General features: G+C 46.0%; 1 protein-coding gene and 1 long non-coding RNA gene across 24 annotated transcripts in view; one reads left to right on the top strand and one right to left on the bottom strand.

The window, feature by feature from the left end:
- Nucleotides 1-6246, bottom strand: part of PAK1 (p21 (RAC1) activated kinase 1) — an 805686-nt gene extending 799440 nt beyond the window's left edge. For 15 of the 21 annotated variants that reach the window (XM_083821751.1, XM_083821757.1, XM_083821750.1 and 12 more), the window contains exon 1: nt 6117-6246. The gene's annotated coding sequence lies outside the window, so the exon portion shown is untranslated. The remainder of the gene's footprint in view (nt 1-6116) is intronic. The other 6 variants (XM_083821760.1, XM_083821763.1, XM_083821759.1 and 3 more) reach the window with 2 other exon arrangements.
- A 3611-nt stretch (nt 6247-9857) lies between these two features.
- On the top strand, nt 9858-17554 carry LOC310893151. Of its 3 annotated transcripts, XR_014578759.1 has the most exons (3): nt 9858-13977; nt 14111-14179; nt 14653-17554. It is a non-coding gene; the product is annotated as an uncharacterized lncRNA (long non-coding RNA). The 3 variants fall into 3 exon arrangements; XR_014578760.1 differs by having other exon boundaries at nt 14054-17554; XR_014578761.1 differs by having other exon boundaries at nt 9858-14179.
- The last annotated feature ends 330 nt before the right edge of the window (nt 17555-17884 follow it).

Raw genomic sequence — 17884 nt, 5'->3', positions numbered from 1 at the left:
CCCAGTATTCCTACCGCAATTTCTCATTTCAGCAAAAAGTGCCAAGAGTCAAGTGCTTCAAACCATCTCCAGGAAATCCTTTATTAGAGAGATTATTTGAACAAAGTACGACATGTAGTAAAAACAAAAACAGAGATTCACGTTGGGAATTAAGCCTAAAGTCATTTAAACTTCCACAAGAGCAACAAATCTGTAGCGTGAAAACTACATTTCTGTGTTATAACGGATATATAACATATCTCTGAATAACAAACAAAAATGTGACACGCTTCCTTTTTATGAACTAACATTCCCTTTCCCAAACTTGTTTCTTGAGTTCCTGAGCTTAAGTTTCCCTCGATGTGCTTTGTTTTCAAATAGATTTGTCTGATTTTCTAAAACTTGATCAGTGTTTGAATAGCTGCCTTTTGACCTTAACTACGGAGTCATTATTTCAGTGATATACTGAATTACCCACTCTCAATTAAAACAACTTTTAGCCAGTACATACTATGACTAAGTCTGCCAGTTTATTGGAAACAGTGGTCTACTAAAAACAACGTTTTACTAAATAAAACGCAGACAAACTTGGGCTACAGCAAGAGTTAACACATTCTGTGGTTAGCAAAGGAAACGATGCTAAAATTCGCCTTGAGTGAGGTGTTCCTGAAAGGATAAGGACATGGAAATTGTTCTATTTCCAGAACTGCAAAATGTAATGGATATTTTATAATTGAGTGTCTTATTAATTTTAATGAACTAATAAATATTGCATTTCAAATTCTTATGTGCCCATTTGCTGCTAATTCCTTTTTGTGCTATGTACTCCCTGGTCTTTGCAGCTGTTAAATTTATCTTTTATTGTGAAGAAATGTCTGAGTTCAGACTCAGGTGAGCAGTTTAATGAACTAGAATAAGCAAAGGATACATTATAAGCCTGGCTTCATTTTTTTTTTTCTTTCTACCTCAACAGAGAGAGTTACAGAGCTCAGCAATGGCCCCAAACACATGCGGCAAAGGAAGAGGGCCTTGAGCTGAAAGAAACCCAGTAGCTTCAGTAGCACAGACTGGATTTACTGGGACAAAGGATCTATCTACTCTTCCCTGCTTGCTGGTGGAGGAAAACAGTTTATCCTTCGTCCCAAGCAAGTCTGATTTACAGATGGGCACAAGTTGACACTCAGCTCTGACGTAGCTTCTCCAAAGCAAGACTGAAGTAAGACGTTCTTGAAATACCTACTAAAGACAAATGATAGATTCATCCTGGCACAAAGCCTTTAAATTAAACTTGTGAGTGAAACCGAGGAACGTTCACTTACAGATAGCTGGGAAAATAAATCCATTTTTTACAAAAGGAATCACTTTTCCGAGGAGTTTGAGTTAAGTGGCCAAGAGACTCATACCTTAAGATCAGCAGAGAATGTAATGTGCTAGTGCAGAAAATATATTGGAAACCCTTTATGCTAAAGAAACAATAATGTATTTCATGTTATACAAAGCTTTCTGTAGGTAAAGGAGGAGAAAGAACATTTGCAGTAAGACACCAGCTCAAGTGAAAGATATTTCTCACTCCAGCTCCTGTTTCATGAATAGGATGTAAGCCCTAAGGAACGTGCTCCATCAAAAGAGCCATCACATAAAATACTTTTGTGAAACTTACAGTCATTGCAAGAACTGACAGCTCAAAGCCCTACTCGCAGAAAGTAGCTCCAAAGCGGTGCTGTTACTCCTTAAGAAGCCAGTTGGCCAGACTGTGTCTTAACCTTTTGTATTCGATTTTCCTTCCAACAGCTGCCATCTATAAAGTCATGCAATGCCACGACTTTACATCACCTGGAAACTGTGGACAGTACATACATCAAGCTCATACGAGCAGGAGACAACGCTTTAGGGTAAACCCAGGTGACTCTTCCTGCCCCCAGAACACATCCAATACAAATAGTAATTATTTTCCTCCCCCATTATCCATTTAGATTACATGTATGAGCTAATTTTATGGAAAAAGAAGAGAACAAAACACAGAGCAGGGCTTTATGCCCTACTGGTACACAACGTGTATTTGCCACTCGGTTTCCTCGCAGTCCCATAGCTAAAGGCCAAGATCAAGGAGATGTTTGCAGCTCTGTGTCATATACTTCAAGGTAGGCACAACTTATCACGTGCCATGCCTCTTATACTTTAATCGGGATCACAAAGGACTATTGTAGGAGGAATTATTTCCTTTTCAGAAACTACACCTGTGTACTGCTTCGGCAATCTTCTGAATTGGTCTTTTTTTCCCCAAATAGGACTTTACTTCTATCCCATCAGCAATTTTTTCTCTTTTTTTTTTTTTTTAAACCTGAGATGATAAATGGACACGTCATTTGCAACTTCGCGACTTCACTGATGCTAGACTAGATGTAGGAAGAAAAGTGACTTTAAGGCAGTAATACTGGTGGTAAGGGTGAAATAAACTGGCTTTATAGCAGGTCCAAAGAGCACGGATGGCAAGATGGAAAGAAACCATGGAAGTACAGTTATTGTTTAACCTGTGTCTCAGACAAGATGAAAGAGATAGAGAATGGCCATCGCTGGTTATATGACAGGAAGCCAGAGCACATGGACTGCCAGTTTAAACAGCTCTTCCACAGCCCAAACAATTTACCAGAAGTATATCGGTACGTAAACCAGACCTCAATACTTCCACTGTTTCATCAGATTCCCCTGGAAACGCACTTAATCAGGTGGCTTTTTTTTTGTTCCCCCTCGCCCAGCCCAAGCAAACAATTGCTAAAAAGAAGGGGACTCAGGAAAGCTGTGAGAATCCGGTGCTTTCAGCAGAGGATTTGGTGCATCCCCAAATTGAGATGGGTAAGAGAAGCTCCCCTGAGCTACCTGCCTCATACACCGCAGCGCTCGGCGGTACAGCAGGCGACGAGTACAACGAGCCATCAGCATTTTTAGAGTGCAACTCCCTGACCTATTTTAAAACGCCTACTGGAGGATGAGACACAGCCTGTCCTAAAAGGGCCTTTTTCCTTTCTACGGATGATACAGAGAGCTCTGAGCAGCGATACTGTCATCAAGGGACTCCCACGAAGGGTCCCCAAACCGCGACATTCAGCCACTGCCGTGTGCTGAAAAGGAGCCAGAGCACAGCACAGAATAGAAAATCACAGCATGGCAGGACCCAGGCTGCATCGACGGCTCTGAGGATGTGCCCAGGGAAGGAGAGGACAAAAATAAGCATCCTCCCCTGCACAAGGCCAGGAGCCCTTGTCGCCAGCGCTGCCACGCGCAGCCGCACCCAAGCTCAGGAATTTCAAGCTTGGCCTTAAGTTTGAGTAAAAGCTTGGTTAGCATAAGTAGCGTCAGGGGTTTTGAAGCTAGCCATTCCTAAGAGCATCACGTGCTCAGAAGGGAGGGATCGATCACGCTGGCTTTACATGCCGCAGAAGTGAGCATCTGCTGACGGCCCCGGTTCTGCTCCCACTGGATTGAAGGGACCCCATCATCTCCGGGAACGGGGGTTCAAAGCAGTTTCCCCCAGGTGAGAACTGTGCAAGGGCATACACAAAGCGGCCCAAATGATTTCCTCCGTACGAGCAAGTGCCAACCTCAAGCAGAACGTATCTACGTTCTCCCCAATTCCTTGCACAGGCCGAACATGCGAGCCCAGCTCCTTGCCCAGCACAGAAAAAAGGGCTCTCAGACAGTCCAAATCTGGCACACAATATTCTTTTGCCTTCCCACAGAGGTTAACAAGCCAACAAGAGATATCCTTGTATGTGTCAAAGGCCTAATGACTAAGATTTAAAGAAATACGTGTTTTCTTTATAGATGCTCGGCCCCAGCCTGTTTCTTGCGCCTCCTCACAAAGAGGGGTTGTTTTGCAGGCTCCTTACAAAGTGCACTTGCTTCTCTTATCAGCTGTGGTTGACAGGATGAACTGTAAACCCCGATCGCTTGAAGGGTGGAGCTCTCGATCATTTCTGCATTTTGCTGCTGAGAAAAGCCTGCTTCAGCCCTAGGTGGTTCTGCACACCCTTAAAACATAAAGAAACTGGGCCGTAACAGCTACGGTTTTGAAATTACGAGACGTCCCACACCTAGGAAGTGAGACAGGTGCAGAAAAGAGAGAAAGAAGCCACACCAAAGATCACTCATATTTCGAGTAAAAAAAAAAATCGAGTTAGCAAACCGGGTGAAATTCATGCTTTTGTAGTCAAAGCTGAGGAAAGCTCTGCACAGACCTGGAAAAGGATCCACAAGAATCAGTAGAAATCAGAGTTCTTTGACCTTTTAGGCCAAAAAAAAGTTAGCATTTTCAGCCTACGGCAAACAAGTCAGTCAAAACCATAATAAACACGAAATATATTTTCACTCGTGGAAGTTACACGTGGGTTGTCACACGTTTCTTCCAATACCCCCGTGATGAAGAGCGTGAGCCGAAAGCTTCACATTTCCTCCCCTTCTTCTCTGAGCAATAAGCAGCGCACACAGTATTCAAAGATTTCTCGCTGTCATGCTACAAAAGAGCATTTTTCTCTTCAATTTTACCCTTGGCTTTCACTTCCCAGTCCAGGAGCGGTAGTTATATCACCTCCTTTGGAACAGCCTCTCCCCGCAGGGCTCAGGAAGGCTGAACACCCGCCCGGCTTCGGAGTTTCGCACCCTCAACTTATCTGCCCTGCGTATCACAGCTGGAGAGTAAGAGACAGGGGCAACCCTCAGCTTAACAAATTCAGCGTTCGGCCCCATTTACGTTTCCTCTGTGCTGCCCGTTCTCCCTGCAGAGACGAGCTTGCCTTCTCTGACTAATCCCCAGAAAACGCAGAGGGAAAAGTCATTTCTAAGCGGACACCCGCACGGATTGTTCCACCAGGAGGAGTTTTTGCCAGCCTCATCCCAAAAAGCCGCGAGCGAGACCCCCCGCTGAAGGCTGTCGGAGCGGTGCAGCACCAGGAAACGCCAGGTATGGGAAAAGGGGAGGCAATTCGGCGAGAGGCAGCCGTGAGTCACTGTACAAAGAGTGAACTGCGAGCAAAGACAACAAACCCCCTTCCGCCCGTGCCCGACACAGCCGTTTCACCCAGCTGCAACGCCTGGCTTTCACTTTAAAAAGCTCGGCTGAACATCTTTTTACGCCTGTTCTTTATACGATATATAATATGTAGAGACACGCGGTGTACTTCATCACCCCATCAAGTGCGCGCTTTCCGCCCGGTCCCAGGTCCCCAGTAAGGAGTGAGGTCTTGACATCTATTTATTAATAAACCTTGCTCCTGAAGAAGACCTCCTGGAGGTGAGGTGTGAATCAAGAGGCAGCGACGCTCAGCAGGAGCCGATGCACCACGGCACGCAGGCGGATGGAGGCAGCTCTCCCCGTTTATCGGGATCGCTCGAGCCCAGCAACAAAAGCAGCAAGAACGGGGATTTTGCAGGCGTGGGAGAGCTGGGGATCGGGACACAGGGAAAGGAGGAGAGTTGCAGCCCCAGGAGCTCAGCCTTGGGGCTCTCCGAAGAAGCACCCAGAGGTGGCAGCCATCCCGCAGGGTCCCTCCTGTCCCGCTCACGGGCAGAAGACCCGAGCGGGATGCTGGAGACCTCGGAAGGTCCCTTCCAGCGTGAATTACGCCCCGATCCCAAGCCCAGCTTTGCTTTTAAGGACTTTAATGGCAAAAAGCCACGATCTCGGACACGCACGTGGAGCGGGGTGGGGGGGATGAAGCCAGACACACTCCCACCTCCTCATCCCCGTTCACCAGCCACCCCCAAAGGACCCCAAAGGTGCTGCGTCCCCCCATGGGTTCGGCTCCTCGCCTCTTTGGGGTCACCCATTCAGGACGGGGTGCTGAACAAACCCCAGGGCTGAACCCCGAGCTCCCTCTCCCCATCCTCTGCCCCAAACACACCCCCCCCCCCCCCAAAAAAAAAAAAAAACCCTGCACAACCCGGGGCTGGAGCCAAACCCCTTTTGTTAAACAACCGAGCCGGGGAGGCAGGAGGGAGCCGGGCTGGGGCGGGGGGGGGGGGGGAGGAGGGGGCTCCCCTTTCCTAAAAAAAAAAAACAAGGGAAGAAGAGGAAAAAAAAAGACAAATAAAAAGCCCTTCTCTCGACCCTTCCCGGGTGGGAAAGGGAGGAGAGGACTCACCTCCTGCCCGCTGCAAGGTGCCGCCGCCCGGCCCCGCTGCGCTCCGCTCCCCACGCCGCCCTCCGGCCGCCCCGGCGCCGCCTCCCTTCGCCCTCCCCGCCTTTGTCCCTGCCTCTGGCTCCGGGGGGTTGGTCCCCGCCCCGCTAACGCCCCCCCTAAAATCCCCCTAACACGTTCCCCCAAAGCCGAGGTGGGCTGCCGGGGGTGGGGGAGAGGCAAGGTCCCCCTATTCACACCCCCCCCATTCATTCCTCCTCCCCATTCATTCCTCCTCCCCATTCATTCCTCCCTCCCCCCCCCCCCCAAAGCAATCCGGGCTAAAAAGTTGTGGTTTTTTAAATTATTTTTATATTTTTACCACCCCCCTACCTCCAAGGTGGGCTGCTGGGGCTGGGGGAGAGGCAGGGTCCCCCTATTCATCCCCCCCTTTCATTCCTCCCCCACCCCGAGCAGTGAAAAGTTGTGGGTTTTTTTATTATTATTTATTTTCCTGATTTATTTCTTATTTATTGGGGGAAGGGGGACACGCTCCCAGCATAGCTTCACCCCTGAAAAAAATCTTTGGGGCTGTAATCCAGCCTTGGTGCGAAGCTGGGTCCCCAGCCCCTAGCCCGGCGGCTTTATGGGGTGCAAGGAGGGAGAGCGGGGTTGGCCCAGGCCATAATAAATCGTTCCCGGTCACCCCAGCAGCGTGGCAGCCCGGCAGGGGAACAGATCACCCCGCAGCGCTGCGCTGACTCAATTCCTGCGATTCGTATCGCACCGTACTATCGCCGTGCCGGCTCCGTCGTGCGAGGGAGCGTGTGTGCCCGCAGATCCAAAAAAAAGGAGAGAAGGAAAAATGGGCTCTGCCCTGCTCCTGGGCTGCACGAGGCGAGACGTGCGTACCTTACACCGCGGGGATATCGGCGTTCGCCCTCCCCGCGATCCCAGGCTCGCTGGAAACTTGTCACCCTACTTAACAGAGGAGTTTTCTGCTCTGAGCAGAAAAAGAGGAGGGATTTGATGGCACGGACGTTCACGGGCACGGTAAGGCTGCCTGCTCAGAACACGCTGTCTAGACGTACAGACATAAAATGTTAAGTGAAGCAGGTAGATACGGGCAAAAGGGAGGCAAATAACACAGGTCACCACGTCTGCCCTGCCTTTGCACCTAAGCGACAGCGCTGCCACGGTCTTGCCCTTCCCCCTCATACCAACAGTTATCAGTTCCCGTGGTAAGTTTGTCCAGGAACTAAAGCAGCAGAAAACAAATCCCAGAAAAAAAATAAAATAAAATAAACAAATAGAGGAAGTGAGAACGAGGCCGGGCTGGCAGGAAAGGTTGGGCTGCAGCAGAGCTGATTTCAATGAGCTTAACCTGTCGCGGGACGGCACGCTCGGAATTACTTCCTCTGCTGGGTAAATTGAAAACTTGATTCAACACCACTCAGACTGCCTGCATGAACTCACCTGAAGCAGGGACTGTACGTGTAGGCTGTCAGCTGGACGCGAGGCAAAGGTGTTTAATCAGCACAGGGCAGCGGATCGGTGCCCTCGCCTCACGGGCAGCCACCACCAGCCTTATCAAGAAACCCTCGTCAGAGCTGGAGTTAAAACTGAACGCAATTACCTTTCTGTCCAGTGTCGAGACCTGACGAGCAACTTCCTCCTGTACCGTACTCTAAATCACGAAGCCTCCTAAGGAACAGGGATGCGCCCTGATAATTAAAAATAAATAATTTTTGAAACCAGGCAAGAGATTGGCCCAAAGTACTCGTAAACATGATTTCTTCGCAAGACATTTTACCAAATACATTTAGCCAACTGCTTAACAATAAAATGGAGAATGGTGGCGTAAGGTTAATTGCAGTGGTTGACTTCAGGGCTGGCCCACGTACAGCTGGTTTATATCTGTATAAACCCTGCTATGGCTGTTTCAATATCTGTATAAAGGTACTTACAGCAGCATGAAATAACCAGGAGGATGTTGGACTTTAATTACAGGTGTTTTAAAGCCACTTAGAGCTGAGAAAAGGCTTTATCTATACACAGGTTAACTCTATTCAGAAATCATTTCAATTAAACCTTTCCATATTCACTGCCAAGGGGTTTCACCAAAACACTCAGGACTGTATTCTTACATTTTATTATCCTACACTATAGTAACGTAGAATCCTAAAGAGTTATCTTGAAGGTGTATCCTGGGATATACCTTTCTGAATTTACCCAAATTTCAAAACTCCTTTGTCTGAAACTATTGCTGGATATTTCAGAGAGGATTCCCAAACATATGGAAGGAGAGGTGCTTGGGATTTCCGTGCACAATATCAGAATGGGGTTTAGAGCTACTGCTGCAAACCATAATTTGGTACTTGAGACAGGAATGAGTGAAATGCAGATTCTTTTATTTGTGTTCTGAGTACTCAGGGCAGAGAAAATGCTCGGGGGGGGGGGTTGGGGAAATGATTCTTCTTGCCTTGTACTCAGGATAAATTCAGGCGGCCCATTTTCGATATGAGGGGGAAAGGGGTTTTCTTACACCTCAAAAGGGTCTCCGGTGTTCTGCGGGAAGAACCTTGGCACCAGGCCCCAGCCACAAAGACCAGCTCTGTTAAACAATCGATTTTACAGTTCATATCAGGACTGCATTTCCCTCCCCTCTCGATGTACAGCAGAGCGAGCAGCCTGGCTTCTGGAGCTCATAGCCTGACGATTTATTCCTTGTCAGCAATACCAGCACTGATAGTTCTTAGTCTGCTGTGCATCTCTGCTCCTAAGCGACTCCCTGCCTTGTGCCGGCACAGCTAATTGTGCACCTGGGAGGGCTCGGGGCACTTGGCCACCTCCGGTTTTTACTGGATGTTTTTCATCCAGATCAAATCCCCAAGTCTTGGCTGAAATGATGCACAGGGAACATAGGGGCATGCGAAATCACAGAGGCTGAAGCATAGCTGATGAGCAGCAACTCGTTAGGATGTGCCAATTTAGTCACTTGCCATCATCTGTCCACTTCTTTAACCTACTCGAGCAATTACGGACAAGTTGGCCTCAGCCTACAAGGAAGGAGCCAGAGTTCATGAAAGCCTTGAAGAATTATCAAAATTATCTAAAGAAAATTTCTAAGGCTTTGTAGTCGGACAAGGATCAGAAAAAGAAGAAAAAAAAAAAAAAGAAAAAAGGGGTCCTATAACCACACACAAACAAAGTTCCTTAGCCAAACTGCCCACCACCAAGATGGAGAAGCAGCAAGTAATGGCAAGCAAAACTGGAGGTGACAGTGGGTCAGCATACTACCTGTCGCCTGGAGGTTTCTCACCCAGTAAATTAGAAGGAAATCCAGCAAAATAATGTTGTTATAGCGGTGTGAAGTGATGAAGAAGACAGACTGTGATTCATCACTGCCTTACATATTGTGTAAGTTTGTCCGGCTCTGCAAAACACTTCAAAATCAGAACCATTTCCTATTCATTCTGCTTTGTCCAGATAACACAGTGAACTAAAGCAGTGGAAAATGTGTTTCTGGATGCAAACCTATGATGCACAAGACCAAGTGTTTTTTCTAAATGAATGCCCAAAAGCGTGTCAGCATGCACAGCAACAGCAATCTTTCCTTTCCTCCATGAATTTTAGGGTGTGCCAATGCCAGAAAAGCCAAGTAGCAGAGTAACAAAAGGGCTGGACCACTTGAGTGGTAGAGAGCAGCAACACCTGGTTCCTACCTTACCTATCCTGATGGTGTGCAAGAGCCATCACGAAAGCCAGCGGCAGCTCTGAAATGGATGGAAGTAGCACGTTACATCTCGTGCTTATTTAACATGGAAACACATTTCTTACCATCCTGGAGAAACAGCTTAAACCTTGGCCAGCTTATGTCAAGGGATCCACCCCAAACTCTGATTTGCTTACATTTCCCAGCCTAGAATGAGATCAAACACAGGGATAAAAACCAGGGCAGCCATTTTAGCAAACCTGGCTCTGAGTTACATTTGTTGGACCTTATCACGGTCTGCGGTTTTACCAACTGAAATCAAAAATCCATCTCGTGCACTTACTGTTTCTGCAATACCATTTCTATTTGGCTACATCCAGTTGTTTCATTCTGCATACATGGTTAGAGTGTCATACCAGAGAGGTTCCCAAATGGCACTTGGTCCTTCATTCCTGTATCAGGTGGCTTACAGTAAAGACTCAGGATCTGTGTGGTACAGATACAACATAAATTACAACTCAGAACAGTCTTTAACACTTAAATCCCAAACCATTCAGGTTTTCCTTTCTTGGTTGAGTTCCCCTATAGCTGGTTGAAAACTCAGAGGCATCTTTACGCCATTCCAACTTTAAATCATCTCTTACTGCTTCATTGAAGGCCTGGAATCCAGCAAAACCTCTGGTGATGAATACTTTTACATTCCAGATCTCCTTTAGCCAGGAAATTGCACAGTGACAGCTAAGAGCACTCAGTGCTTTGGTGAGCAGTCAGCAAGTCAGGATGAATACTAGGGCAGCCACAAGTGACTAGTTGATTCTGGAAGCCTTATGTATCTCTGGAAGTCATAAAATACAGATGGGTAATGGCTTAACAATGAGGTCAGGCTTTGATTCATTAGCTAACAGCGGAATCTAAGCACATATATCCCGGTTTTGAGGCATGCTGCTAATTCAAGCTTAAAGAGATCGGGTGGAGTTTCGCCCTGCACTGTAAGTTTCTGTGGAGCTGTACATGTTCCTGACTTAGACTTTGTGTGTTTTCTTGGTGATTTGAAGAGTTTTGTTTCTCGAAAAGTTATCTCTAGCTATTGGTAACCTTACACAGAAACGATATTCAAATGCCTAAGCTTTTTCCCCCTACCCCCCCGTAAGTTTTGAACACATTGGGTCAGCCACTGGAGCTATGCTAATTCACACCAGGAGCTGACCGTTTACATTTTGATCCCACAGCAGGCGAGGAGCTGTAGAGACAAATGAACGCTAGAATAAGAAAATCTGCTTTCAGATATTAAAACCAGCATCAGCCTGTCATCCACCTCATGTTCAAAAGTCCTTTTCTTTCCTGATCCCACCCAGCCAACCTAAGGCGAGCGTATGCTAAGTCTAAACTCTCCCTTAGTGATCAGTGGACTCCATCTGGACAAGAAATCACGAGAGCAACTCTGATTTGTGAAATACATTCATCCCAGCAGCACTTCAGACGAGGAACGAGGTACTCACGGAGAGCCAGAGGGGCTCCGCTGGGAGGCTGGCAGAAGTGAGGTGAGGGCAACAGGGGAAGCTCGTACGTCCTGCTCATTCACTTGGGTCTTTGGAGCATGAAGGAACTTGCTGACAGCGCAGGAAGCGTGGAAAGTAGCACGGTAGAAGCAGACAAACATCCCTAGCACATGAGAGCGTGTCTCCAGACGGGTGAAATACCCGCAGAAATCACAGAGCGTGCTATTTCTTTCCAGGAGTCAGCTTATGGAGCTCTGATGTTTTTGTAACGCACACTTGGAATCACTTTCCTATAATTTTCTATTCCTTTTATTCTATTTTCTTATAGCCCAATGATTCAATAAATACTTGCCTGTGACAATCCGGAAAAAACACAGATTTACAGGTAATTTGAAATCAACAACTCCTGTTGAACCAGTAAGAAATCCAGAATGACACTGCTAAAAGTGAAATTAGTACAAGTTATCCAGATATATTATTTTTAAAAATGTCTTTTTACCTATAAGTTGGGAGAAATAAAACAAGAAAGCTATAATATCAAGGCAATAAGGGAGACAACGCTGAAATAACATGGTAAAAGAATGCAGTAAACTTGCCTTTCAGTAGGGACTGCCCAAGTTTAATGGGCTATCTTATAAGGAAAATAATAATAAAAATAATAATAATAAAAAAATCAATTAGCTTTTCTTCTGTATTGATTTTTTTTAAGTATGCCTCTGGAGAGGTTCCACTTCCAGTACAAGGTTTAAAAAAAAAAAAACACAAAACTGCTACCTAATGCAAGAGGCAGTCCGAAGAAGACACCAGACAGGGAGTACTAATCTAGGGCTACTTTATTACTCAAAACCTAACGAAAACAGCCCATTTTTCTACCCAGAAACTCTTGGCTGCTTTGGAGGACACTGTAAGCAGAGAACAGCGAGCCCAAAAGAGTTTGGAATGATGTAATGGTGCGACAGATTTAGGTTCTTTTGCTGGTTTTGCTGAGCTTATTCGAACTGCGCGACTCTGAGGACCCTGAGGATCCTGTTCTGGCTGGAGCTAGGGAGGCATTTGCCACCCATTTCAGAGAGAACAAAACCAGCCCTTCACTCATAACACCTCTGTCGGTGTTTGTTTCACACCCTGCCAAAATGTCATAGCCTGAACCACTTCGGTTGCTTGAGCCATTTAAAAGTGGGCTGAACAAAACCCTGGAGAAAGAACTGCAGGGAGAAATCTTCCCCCGTTCTTTTCCTTATCTCTGAGATCCTGCCTCACTGGACTGCATGAATAGCAACCCAAAAACTGCAAGGCACTGACAGACGTGGAGTCTCTGGGTGGTTTGCACTGATGCTTCACAAGCAAAGCGTGAAAATATGAAGCCAACATCCTTCGTTCCTACCTATTTGCTTTGTGTCCAAGGTGAATTAAGCGAATCGTAACACAAAGGAAAAACTACGCTGAATTTCGATTTATTTCCTACCAGCTTTGAGCATCAGCGCAGTTCTGTTCAAGTGTAAAGGTCTTCAACAACTCCCTGACATGAGGCATGTGTAGTATCATAAACAACAAGATAACTCAAATGTGTGCAACATTATCTCACCAAAAATGTTGAGCTGGAGGTCCCATTTTGCCAAGTAAAGAGCAGCCTCCACAGTCAATCCAGTAGAGGGAGCTGGAAAAGCTCAGGGGCATTTTGCTGGGCGGAGTGACACTGGTTAAATTGGTTTGATTGGTTTTAGTGTGACCAACTGGTGCTGGAGATGCGGATCACTTTCAGCCTGCCAAGAGAGCTGGCCCTGCAGAATTCTTTTGATATGATGCACATCTCAGCGCTCTCCGAATCACTGATGAGTTGCAGATCACTCTGCAGGACTCAGGAAAACTTAATAAATTGATTATTTTTTTTTGCAAAATGTTGTAAAATAGAACATATACGGAGCTAGATACATTGTGTTAAGCGAGGGAAGTACAAGTTTTCTCTGTCTTCACGTATCATTTCCAATTCCTACCTACAGGAACTACAAAATAACATCATACTAGCACATGAACCCTTTCACTGGGCACCATGGTGTACAACGTAGATCTCCCAAAACCGCCAAGATACAGCTGAGATGTCAGGAACGTGCCGCCCTCTAACTTTACATTCCTTCCAAGCTGCCTCTGGAATCAGAGGAACATCAAGCTGTGCTAGCTGTAGACGAATAACTTCATCTAGGATCTCCGGTTTATATAAAAACCACCATTGTAAATGCAGTAATTTCTACGATGAGGTTTTTGTCCTGAGTCTCACCATCTCGTCTGGTTTTGTTAATTAACAGTTTTAGGGCTGGCTATTTTCTTTTTCCTTTTGCCACATTTGCTGGGATATATCGAGATTCTTATCGAATTATTCAACTCTTACCAAATAATTAACCTCATCAGCATAAATTAATCACCAAAGCACCCTTTGAGCAGTATTACAGATGGGGAAAACGAGATAAGAGCTCAACCAGCAGCCTGAGGCCATGCAGCAAAACTACTGCAATTATGCTTCATGAATTCAGGAGTTCCTGTCTCGCAGCCCTGTTCTCAGACGAGACCAGTCCTTTAAACAGCATCTGAATGCTTACAATCCTAGAAAAAATAAGCCTGGCAGAAAAAACCTGACTCGGTACAGGCACACAGAGATCTGATCTTCAGCAGGCAGGTGAGCTATAGGGGAGGCTAAAACCAGAAACGTTTCATATTGCTGTTTGCACCAGATTGGCAGCCTTTGCGCGAAGGTTTTGTGTTTGTAGTCTCGCAGGAAGACACGATACTGAAACTTACCCTGTTGACAGGGGCTTTTATTCCAGCCAGGAGGGACGACGTAAATGGCTGTACAGAGAGAAAAGGCCCAGAGGCGAAAGGTAAATAACTTTCAAAGCACAATGCAGAAAGTGAGCCAACTGCTGATGTATGTGGACTGTGTTTGAAAGTGTGGGAAAGTTGCTTGCTCACGGGGAACCGGGGCTGGGTACATTTAAGTTACATGGTAGACAGTGTTTTGTTGTGCAATCTCTGTGTGGAGGGCTTTTTGTTTTTTGCACGTATGCCTAGACTTCTGGAAAGCGCACATTTAATAAAACCCTACTCAAGAGGACCGTGCTAAAGCAATTGTTTTTCCCCTTTAATTTTTAAGTGGTTACAAAACAATGAAGCCCTCAGTTCTTTACACTTCACAGGGAAGAACGTACAAAGAGCTGCTTAATCTCTTTCAGCTCAGCTCTTTCATTCTCATGGGTATCCAGTTGCAAGGTATCTGTATCAGTCTGAATTCTCAGCCGATCCCCACAGCAAAGCGCATCCAACTGCAAGCTCTTGTTTTAACATGCTGTTTCAGGACTGACCAGGTTTCAGCACGCGAGGCTCGCTCTGCCTAAATCTGTTTGACATTGGCAGAGGAGCAGCAGCACGAAACCCAGCAGCGCTCGTCCCGGTGATGAAACGCCGAGTAAGCACTTTCACAATGCCGGGCTAATCTTAACACTGATGCTTGCGATCTGGAAGGAAGCAAGCCACAGAGCTAAAGGAGTCACGTCACCGAGGAAGACTTGAATGCTTCCTGATTGGCTTTCCAAATAATTATTTCATCTGCTTCGACAGAGACTGGCTTGCAATTCAAGTATTATACAGTTTTCTTCATCACTGCAAAGTGCAATTAAGGAATCAGATGGCAAGACATCAATCATATCCCAGGATCAGCTAGGAAAGAATGGTGAAACCAGACAGGGCTAGGGATTCAAATTAATTTTCTCCCACAATTGCCAGGCAGTCTCAAACGCAAAAAGGAAAAAAAAAATAAATAAATGTATTTATAGTTAAGGTAATAAATTAACACCTGCATACCAAATTAATTTGTTAAATTTGCCAAATTAAAATGCTAAATTTAGCTCAGTCACTTAGCAACAGCTGCATCAGCTTGAGATGTTATCATTCTGCAGCTGTTAGCTGTCACCTAGGGCTGGAGCTCCCATCCCTCGAGCAAAGTCAGCAGAAGGAAATGTGTCCCTACATTTTGGCTGCTCCTCTTCAAAATCCAGTGTCTTGACTCAGATGCATCTTTACCAGCCATCTGGGAGCTCGGCTTTGTTGTCAGGTAGGAGCCCCACCGTACATTTATTCTGACAGTTCTTCTGTGAGGCAGTAACCCACATCAGAGAGGCAGCACAAGCAGAGAAGTCTTAAGCTCACCGCAGCGATCAATGCCTTAAGTTGAGACAAAAGGAGAATTGTGAATAAGCATGAAAGTGCCCAAGAAAATTAGGCTAACAAAACGTCGACTGAATTACTGCCGCGGTGTAACAAAGAATTTAGGAACTATTAGGCCAAAAAGGAGCCTGAGACGATGTAGCCTAAGGGTTCGAGCACACCCCAGGGGAAAGGCAGCTGTGTAGTTTTGGTCTCGGCTTTCTGGTGTGCTGAACTGCAAGGTTGCTCCACCCTTGGTTATTTACTTGTTTCCTGATGTGAGACTGCTGGCTGTGAGGTGTGTTCAAGCCAGCGCCATCCCCTGTAAGGCAGGTGTGCTTGGAGCACAGCTGCCAGCCCGCAGCCCTGCGGGGATGCAGACAAAGGAACGCCTGCTCCGAGTATCCTGGGTAGGGTTAAGGGTGATACGGGAGCTGAGCTGCTTGCGCTTGCTACACCAGCATCCAGCCTGATGTGCAGAAGGAAAATCCAAAGTGCAAGAAACACTGGCAGCCGGAAAGAAATCACTTTGGCTGGTGATTGTGGAGAACCATGTTTGCGAACTTACAGACCGAAATTCCAACAGGATAATGCTCCAAAGTTAATAACTTGATCCGTAGATGTTCCTGCCAGAGAACACTGAAACAAATAGCCTAAGCTGTAGTCACAGCTAGGATCTCTGGGAACTGGTGATCGCATTTTCTTGCTCAAGAGCATCAAAGAAATCGCTCTCCAGGAGTTGCAGCGTCTCCACCTTCGCTGAATGCCCTTGGGCAGGGCATAATGGCACAGCTACAGGGGAAAGCAGTCTGCCAGGTATCACGGTTTCCTGCTCACCAGGCTGGAACTCCCTCAAACAACATTTTTCTCCCCTGCTGTTCTTCAACAGGAAGAACTTAACAACATCTATAGGAATACCCCTGCAGCCTCCTTCTCACCACAATAAAATTTAGGCTGAGGACGATGCCTTTGTACCACGAGCCATGAGGAAGCAGTTGGTACACTGGAAATACGCTTATTTTATTTTTTATAATCATTTTTCACTGTGTTGTCTCTCTTCGTGAACAGAAGGAGATGGTAATCAGCCTTTCTGCTGTTACACTGGGTGCACTCCGCGTTGTCACGACGATGCCACAATCTCTGGCTGATGTGTTTAAGTCCTAAAAACAAAGCAGACAAAACACGCACCTAAGCTAGGCAATACGGTCTATACAGGCCTTCCATAGTCACTTACGATAAGAAGTAGGATACCGAGAGTTCATCACCTCTTTTTTTTTAACCTCTGGTTTGTTCTGCACCATCTGTACATGTACATTTTAGAGCTATTAAAAACAAACAAACAAACAAAAAATGTCATCATCATCAGAGTATATGCCACTCCATTCACACCACCAGTAAGACCACTTAAGATTTTGCTAGCCTTTATAAAAACTGGGTGAGGTTCATTCCTACTACAGGAGGTAAATTTCCTTCAGCAGACAGTTCTCATATGTAATTAAGAGATGCAGAGCAGAATATTTGGGGGGAAACATGAAAAAGAGGTAAACAGGATGCTATTATTAAACAAACTTGGATCAGAGATCGCCAGTGGCTATACACTTTCCTTTTTTTCTTCCCCAAACCCTGTAAGATAATCTGCTGACTAATAAGATCACCATCACAGTGTGACTACTAAGTGGGCTGCAAGGCCCACTTACTAAAGAAAATAAATTTAAAAGCATAAACCGAAGTAACTTTAAAAATAAATCAGGTCAGAAAGCAACCCCAGTCCTCAGAAAGTGCACAGGAAGCTCTCCGTTTCAAAGTGCTCCCCCCCTCCTTCAGCCTTCCAGTGCTTTTTAACTGGAATTTTGCAGGTGTTCAGGGTGAGCAGACGTGCAGCCGAAATTGCTGCTCTGCACAGGGCGAGGAATGCTTCTAGCAGATTCCAGCCCCAGAACAAGCCTCCCGTCACTGTCAAAGGGAAGGCTGCGGTTTTGTCTGACAAACTTTGCTGGACTGCTGCCAGAATGTTCTCTTTCCGTATTTTGCTTGTCCCAGCCTACCCATCCTATCCTTCACCCAGTGAGTCTTCCCTTCGCTAGCTGTTAGTTTGACCTAGATAGCACGTGGAACGAAACGAGCAGTTCAGTGGGCTCATGGGACACCATCGTGAAAAATCCCAAATAAGTAGGGAGTTTAGAACTTGCCTTTTTATGTAAAAATCCCAAATAAGCAGGGAGTTTAGAACTCGTCTGTTTATGCAAAAATCCCAAGTAAGCAGGGAGTTCAGAACTTGTCTGCTTATGTTATCGTTCTTGCTATAATCCTCACTTTCAGCTGTCTGACTCAGTTTTCTCTGTGGCAGCATACCAACTACTTCACCGAAGTCCTGAGAGATCCCA

The sequence above is a fragment of the Anser anser genome, assembly GCF_964211835.1.
Source record: "Anser anser genome assembly, chromosome: 1".
NCBI classification, from domain to species: domain Eukaryota; kingdom Metazoa; phylum Chordata; class Aves; order Anseriformes; family Anatidae; genus Anser; species Anser anser.
Note: the sequence above shows the minus strand (reverse complement) of the source record. Positions and strands in the feature narration are given on the sequence as shown.